Source organism: Cimex lectularius, unplaced genomic scaffold, assembly GCF_000648675.2.
Source record: "Cimex lectularius strain Harlan isolate CLEC.00 unplaced genomic scaffold, Clec_2.1 scaffold2, whole genome shotgun sequence".
Classification (NCBI taxonomy): domain Eukaryota; kingdom Metazoa; phylum Arthropoda; class Insecta; order Hemiptera; family Cimicidae; genus Cimex; species Cimex lectularius.
The window spans coordinates 5,220,848-5,229,549 of NW_019394219.1; positions in this window are offsets into that span (position 1 = coordinate 5,220,848).

The window sequence follows — 8,702 nt, forward strand, 5'->3', positions numbered from 1 at the left end:
CCGTGTAAACGCCTTAAGCTTCGTGGCCACCGACGGCCTCTTTATGTTATTATGACCATTCCTAATATCAAAATTAAAATAAATGCATGCAGTTCTGGTGATTATCATATCATTAAAGTATATCAAGACGTCAAGAGTTGTATGCTGAATTTACTGAGTATGAACCAAAGTCTGGACGTTATTTATTTGTTGTTTTATCACACAATCCCTCCACTGAATACGGTGAGAAGTTGAAACGCACCTGACAAAGAAAAACTATACATTAGATAGATCACATTCACATAAATATAGAAAGAGGTTTTTTGGTGTTTTATCACATAGAGTCATAGACGTACCACTGAATATTAGGGGAAGCTGAAACGCGTCTGACTGAAAAATAAGTAGACGTAAAACATTGCACACAAAGAGAAAAATACATACATACTAACCAAACTATTCAACAAATTAGTCATAAAAATTGGTCTAAAGGTATTAATTGCAAAAATTTGAGCCCCATGTTGTGAATATAATAGGGCTGAAAATTTTTTCGTCTGCCTTTCGGCCTTCTATGATCTGATCCTTGCCATTTTCATTAGTTGTCTGTTATCACACTGGTGGTGTGATAACAGACAATATGGTGAGAAGCTCAAACGTGCCTGAGCGACGAAAACCAGCACATAAACACAGATTAAATGGATCACATTTACATACACAAAAAAAGAGACAACCTGTCCAAACTATTTAATAAATTAGGCATAAAATAAAGCCTATAGGTAGAACATTAATGATAAACGTAAGGTTTTGGAGCTTTTAAACTATGTTGACCTGAGAGTTAGATCCAGACGACCATAAAGGACTATCGTAGTGCCAAATAAGTGTAATTAGTAGGCGTTTGGTAAGGCTAATGGCTTGGTAAGTAGGAATCAGCCTCAAGCCTTTAAGTCTGCGCTTTAATTATGGTACCTACGAAGCCCTCCACGTCTTTTGCCCAGTTTAAATTGTTTCACCTTTTCTTTAATGTGTAATAAAACTATTTTAAAATACTGGTGAACAAAAAAAGCGTTTTGTGGTTTCATAATCTACTAAAGTCCAAAGAGCAAGTGTATTAAGAAAATACGATTGATTAGAGCAAGGTTTAGCCTGTTCTTTGGAATGTATATCTTAGATTTGATACAAAACATCTTAATTATTTCTGGTAGAGTTTAATTTAGGAATTTGTGCGGAGTGGTACCACTAGCAATACTTCCTACTGGATGATGCAGTTCGTTGAAAGTAAAATGTTTTTAACCCTATAATTTGTGATCTATGTTTCATTTGAACTGTATGATCATTTAGATGTGTTAAACCACGTCACTGTGGCGATAAATCTAGAGTGATATAAATTGTTAAGTTCAATTCCGTTGCGTCGACATCACAAGTACACAATGAGTCACTCTGTTCCGTCTATTCGAGTTTCGGTACATAAAACCACTCAAGGATATTTTCAAAACGAGTTTTCTCTAGTAACTATTTATCGCTGAGTATAACGACCAAGCGTCTTACTCACCCCCAGCATAGCCCCCACGCATGAATATTACACGACCCCCTCACCTTCCCTAACCTACGCCTAATACGAATTATTCCCCACAAAACTACGATCATTTAAATATATTCCGGTTTTATTGCTTGTGCAAATGGCGCTCCCTCGGCTCACAAAATGGTTATTGGATATGTATAAAACATTAGAGGAACATAGGAAACACATTAGGAATGATAGCCCACCATACACGCATCCTTTCATCCTCTCTTTATCCTGTGATTAATTATTTTTACTCACGACGGATTACAAAGAGCAATCAAGTGAGGTTTTAGAGCTCGTGTGTGCATTTAGAAAAAATATATATAAGGAAAGAAGTTTTAATTTTAAATTATTTATTTTTGTTGAATTCAAAGCTTCACAAGTTTCAAATCCCCCATATTTTTCCACATAAATTTAACAAATTATTTCAACCGCCTGTCAGCTATCTTGTAAGTTGATCATTACCGTTTTATTTTGTGTAAAAGGTAAACTTGTTTAAAAATAATGTCAGACCATCGTTCTTTCTATACTGGCTACTTTGTTTGACAGGTCGTCTGATGTTCCACCCAACTTTACAACGGAGTGTAAATTAATCGATCCTCGGAAAGGAAGTTGTTGAAGGAAATTAATACAAGAAGCCGTTGTGTTCTGCTACATAAGCTACGTAAAATAAGTTCCATTGTTCAAGGTGGTTACAACGACCAAGCAATTGTTGGCAATCCCTTCGAAAGAGAGATACACCGAGCCTGCTTTATATATTTGACTCTTGTTTACATATTTATTTGTAATACTTATTCAGAACGAGTTATATACCCGCATTAGGCAAACAACGAGCAAAGGATGAGCGTTAAAAGGTTTATGTAAAACATCAATCCATTCTTACGAGAATCATTCTAAAATAAGATTACATAGATCGTTTAATATTAAGTAGAACTTCTTTTAATTAATTAACATTTTTATGCAAGGTTTTGGTAGAAATGAAAAAGTTAGTGTCACGAGCGGGATTTGAACCCACCACCTTCGGCTCAATACGCCGCTGCTCTACCACTTGAGCTATCGTGACATCGATCCACTCGGACACCAATTCCTCACCTCAACCATTTTTTCAAAAATGGAAAAAGTAGGGAAAATTCGAAAGGTTGTAGGTTGACAGGGGAGTTGTCCGTATTGAGCCAAAGGTCGTGGTTCGAATCCCGCTCGAGACACTAACTTTTTCATTTTAACCAAAACCTTACATAAAAATGTTAATTAATTTAAAGAAGTAACTTGGTCAATAGACCACTAAAACATAAATGGATTAATATTTAATAAGTTAAAGAAGTATCCCTTCACTAACACCTCCCCGTGGCCACTTCATAAGTCACTAAGAATCCAATTCTGATTACACGACATTTGAAAATTGTAAAAAAGAGAGAAAATTCGAACGGTTGTAGGTTGGAATGGGGAGTGAGTTTCCGAGAGGATCGAAGTCACGATAGCTCATGTGGCTAGAGCAGCGGCGTATTTAGCCGAAGGTCGTGGGTTCGAATCCCGTTCGTGACACTGACTTTTTTATCTCAACCAATACCTTACATAGCAAAGAATAATTGATTGAAAGAAGTAACATGATAAATTGACCACTAAAACATAAATGGAATAAGTAGAACTTTATGAACTACGCTGTCTCAAAACGATAATTAAACTACTGTTGCTATTATCACTAGTTTAGTATTTTTATAATTATTCTTTTCTTTGTTTACTTGAACTTCTTGTTACTTTGTTATGATAAATTATAATGATAGCACGTTTCAAAGAATAATTAGAATTAGTTGTACCTTTCTCGTTATCTGTAATTAATCTAGGGGTCATTTTCCAGTAAAATTACTATAGACATTCTAAGATTCATAGATAAGTTGAATTCGTAGAAATAATACAATCACAACATAACACTGTTATACTCTTTAGCACGATTAATATTGTAGATCGATCGATTTCAATCGGTTTTCTCTGTTAATCTTTGCTATTTTGGTCTGTCGGGCTTTATGTGTTGACATAAATAAATAAACTTAACCAACTACCTAAAACACATATTAAATGACTTGCTTTCACATACAAAAGGAAAGATTTGGATATCAGATTTATATAACCTCAAATCAGCACATGTACAAACATATGTCGAGTTGAGCCTATTCGCTTCTCGTTGTCCACCGGGAATTCTAGTTTTTGCTATGTACAGTAAATTGCCAGCAGACTCGAAAATCACCCTCCTCAGGTGTTGGCATTCCGGTCAGACCTCTGCCTTATTTGGCCAGACATACCCATTCGTACTCACGTTCATTCTTAAATACATTCACCCCTATTTACATACCATTCATTAGGGGGTAGGTTACTCGATGTTCCTCCGTTGACCGTCGCCCATCACACTCAAAATAAATATTTCACGCTAATATATACATTCACTCTCAACGCAAACTAGGTATTCACTACATATAAAAAGAAAGGGATGCGCAAACTAACCAAACTATTTAACAAATTAAATATAAATATCCTCCAAAAGATCTGAATTAATTGAAAAATTTCTGACCACAATATTTTGTCTCTCATGATTTACCAGATTGGTGTTTTCCAGCCATTTTTCGTCTGCGATTACTTGTCATTTTGACATGTCAGGCACATTTCCATTTCTCACACTATAAGTTTTGGTTGGTCCATTTAAAATCTATTTGTATTTTTTAACCCAGTCCCACAACTGAGTATGGTGAGAAGCTAATAGGCGCCTGGCTATACCGTAAAGGCAGGCAGGCCCGAAAGTGACCTGAAACAATCTGGTTCAACAAGAAGCAGAGTGCAACATGAAATCAAGCGAAAAAAACTCTGTCGGTCGTTTTCCATCATTCCAATCTCTGATTGACGAAACAGCGATGACAGGCAAAATAATCAGAAACGACAGGCTAAAGAATTAGTGGAACAGCCACAATTGTTTTTGCTGACCAGCACAGTCCGACAGAAGCAACTGGGTAAATAAAATGTATACTAACTTTAACATGCTCGTCTTATATATTTTCATTATATTAATAATTTTACATTTATTTTGATAATCGTAAAGTTGCGTTATTCACAATTGCTTGATGAAATCCGTTTTTGCACATTTTCCTGGTGGTCTGTGGGGTAATGAACCTGTAATTTTGGTAGTTACTGATCATTTTGGTCTTCTGCGAATTTCGGTATTTTCCCCAGTTTTACTTTGCGCTGTGTAAAGCCACAATGTTCTGAAAGTGACCAGGACTAAAAACAGATGTTTTCAGGCCTAAGTCAAGCTATTGAGTCGTAGTTTTGAGTTGGCCATCTTACAGTGTACAAGCGTTAGCCCTAGTTCCGTGCCACTTTTGTTCCAGTTTTTGTTCTTCATCTGTCCATCTATATGCATTCGACGATCTGTCGCTAGCGCCTACCGAAAAGTCAAAGGTATGTTGTCTCGTTTTTGAAATTCACGAGCACGGGTTTTTGGGTCTGTTTACATTGCAAAGAGTTCGACAGTTCGATAGCATTCGAAACCTGCAGAAAGCTATTACAAAAATTAAGTTGTCTTTTCCTTTAAACGAATAATATACGTGCATAATAAAATACATTATACTTATTTGCTGCGTGCGCTTACAAAGTTTTTGGGCCCCACACACGAAAGTAGACGAAATAGGCAGAACAAGCGAGAATAGGCAGACCAAAATGATCACTATCGACCAAATTAAAAAACTTATTTTATTAATTTATGATTGTTTTACTGAACAATATTCATTAGAACAATATATGATAGAATATACAGACTTCAGTGTGTCTGCAAGAACGATAGGCGACGTAGCAGTTTGGTCGTTTCCGAACATTCTGATTTAGTATGTTTTTTATGTATTTTATTTCTTTGTCTTTACATATCAAAGTGCATATTACAAATAAGTGCGTATAGGTTCTTTCTACCAGTCGCAACACTGGTCATAGCTAGCATTGCACCAGTTAAGAGACGTGAATGTCTCGAGGTCATCGTCATTTATGGTAAAGTAGTAAAGTTCTTATTGAGTGATGAACCTGTAATTTTTATGTATCTAACCTCGCTGGTTTACTCCATCAGCCGAATTTCAACATTTCATCATCTGGCCCATCAAGGAAAGAGGCGACGTGTCGAACCGCGTCAGTTAGACCGACCTGGCGAGAATGGGCAGATCAAGATGATTTGTAAGGACAAAACTACAGGTTCCCGCAGATGACAGGGGAAAATCTCACCGTATACTGTGGTTGGTCGGAGTGTATACGAAACTGATATTTTTGTCTGTTTCTTTTACTGCATGCTTGTTTCATGTGGTTTTCAACGTGTTTCAAACCAAAGCATAAAAAACGGCAAGCAAGGATTATCCGTGGAGATCTGAAACATTTTGCGAATACCCATGATCATTGGGACAAAACTACTACTGAAAATGAAAAAATAACGAAACTAGTATGATTGATAAATACAGCGAAGCCGGGAAACATATAATGATCTGTAATGTGTGATATTTTGCCAATCATGGCATAAAAAGATAAATAACAATTAATTAAGGTTTTCAGTTGAGATAAAAAGTCAATGGCACGAGCGGGATTCGAACCCACGATATCCGGCTTGATACGCCTTGTGGTTGAGATAGGAAGTTGGTGTCCGAGTGGATCGAGGTCACGATAGCTCAAGTGGTAGATCAGCGGCGTATCAAGCCGAAGATCGTGGGTTCGAATCCCGCTCGTGCCATTGATTTTTTTTATCTCAACTGAAAACCTTAATTAATTGTAAGATATTAATTTGTCAAGCGGACCACGAAACTAGTGAATTTAATAAATAACAATCACGAAATGTCAGAACGAATCTGATAGACCTACCTGGTGGGGACAGGCATACGAAAATGATTTGTGTTCAGTCGTGATATTTCGCCAATATTAATGATCGTTGGCAAAACTCACCAGTGAAGTTGACGAAATGGCGACAGTTGTCTGAAGAAAAACAAGCGAAGATAGGCAGACCAGAATGATCTGTGATACTCTGTGATATTTTGACAACAACCATGATCAATGGCCCATACTTATCAAGCACCGAAATTACCTAGATGTTTGATAGGCCAAAGCTGCGATGATTTGTGACATATCATATCTTATCACACATCAAGATTTTGTTGAATATTGTTATAATATAATCAATATAAATGAAGCTAGCTCAATCCATCACTGTAGATCCTGAAATGAAGAAACATCGAAGATAGGGAGACCAGGATTATTCGGAATGATGAGTGATATGTCTCGTATTAAGAAATACATCCATGATCCTATCAGTATAAATCAAGATATTTTCGTTTCTTATTATGATCATTAATATCAGATTTATTATGATTATTGATTAATGTGATCTTTATTATATATTATCTTTACTATGATTTAAGTATAAATAAAATATTCATCTCAAAATTTACCATTGAAGTACTTCTGGTTTGATACACGCCCAAAATAAATGGCAAAAGTGTCGTGAATTCTTGACAACTGGGAGTGAAATTAGTACTTTTATGTCCGTGGTTACAAACGATTATTAAGCGAATATTTGAGCCGGTTAATCTGTTCTGAACTACCAGATCCTGGGTGCAAAAACTATCTTTATAGACGGCAAAAGTTGAATCCGGGGGAAAAAGGTTTTCGCTACTTAGTTAGCGATTCCCCGGCAAACGGGCAATTGCCCTGACCTTGTAAACATAACGAACCCTGAGGCGGCCGGGGTGCAAAAATACCGACCCTTCCTCGCTTTTCCCGGGCGGGCCTCCGCCCCCGCCTTTTCCACGGCCTCCCGGTGGCAGATGTTCCTAAAGTACGGCAGGACCACTTCAATAAATCTACTTTTATGGCCCACCCGCGCACGGATGTACCACGGTAAAAGAGGCTATGAAACTCCTACACAAGTAAAACTTGTTACATCTCGAAGCCCACTGCCGCACCGTTCTGCTCGCTTAACTTTTCCCCTTGCAATTTGTTGGTTTCAACGAAATGTTAAATGCGAAAAATCTTTGCATAAGTTTGACTGAGATTAAATAACACTATGAAAGAAAATGAACTGTGGCCGTTGGTAGTTCGATTTCAGACTATGGCCTAGCGTACTATTGGGTTGTCCGGAAAATAATGCAGGATTTTGGTATTAAACAAAAAAAAAGAAACTAGTTACTTTAAAGCAATGTTCTTTAATCAAAATAATTTCCCATACTCTCAATACATTTCTCCCAACGTGTTGGTAACTTATTAATTCCGTCTGAGTAGAATTCAGAATTTTTAGAATTGATAAAGTCAATAAATGCATTTTCCAGTTCCGTTTGATTTTTGAATATTATGTGTTGTAAGTAGTGGTCCAGGTGTCTAAAAAAATGGTAGTCAGTAGGCGAGAGGTCCGGAGAGTAGGGTGGGTGAGGCAAAGTTTCATAGCCAAGCTCCAATAATTTTTGTGACGTTACACGTGACACATGTGGTCGAGCGTTGTCATGCAACAAAATGGGCCCTTTCCGATTGACCAAAGAGGGCTTCATTACTGCCAATTTCTGATGCATGGTATTAATTTGGTTACAGTATGATTCAGCATTGATGGTTTCGCCAGGATTTAAGAAGCTGTAGTGTATTAAACCAAATGAAGCCCACCATACCGTAACCATTACCTTTTTTTGATGAGTTGTCCTTTGTCGAGCCACTGTCCAGAACGTCTAGTGTTATCGTAGAGAATCCACTTTTCGTCACATGTAACAATTCTGGCCAGAAATGGGTCATTTTTGTTTCGACAAAGAAGTGATGCACAAACATCAAAGCGCTGATTTTTTTGGCGATCGTTTAATGAGTGTGGAACCCAATTTTCGAGTTTTTTCACTTTTCCAATCGCCTTGAGGTGGTCAGCGACGGTCGTTTTACTGACTTTGAGTTGCTCTGCAAGTTCTCGAACAGTTGTTTTGGGGTTTTCTTCCACCACTGATCGCAGAACATCATCATTAAGAGAGGAAGGCCTTCCACGACCTTCTTCATCTTCAAGGCTGAAATCTCCCTCCCGAAATTTTTTAAACCACCTTTGCACAGTGCACTCATTAACACAACCCTCGCCCCAGACTTGGTTAATGTTTCTAGCCGTTTGGGCTCCGCTTCGGCCGAGTTTAAA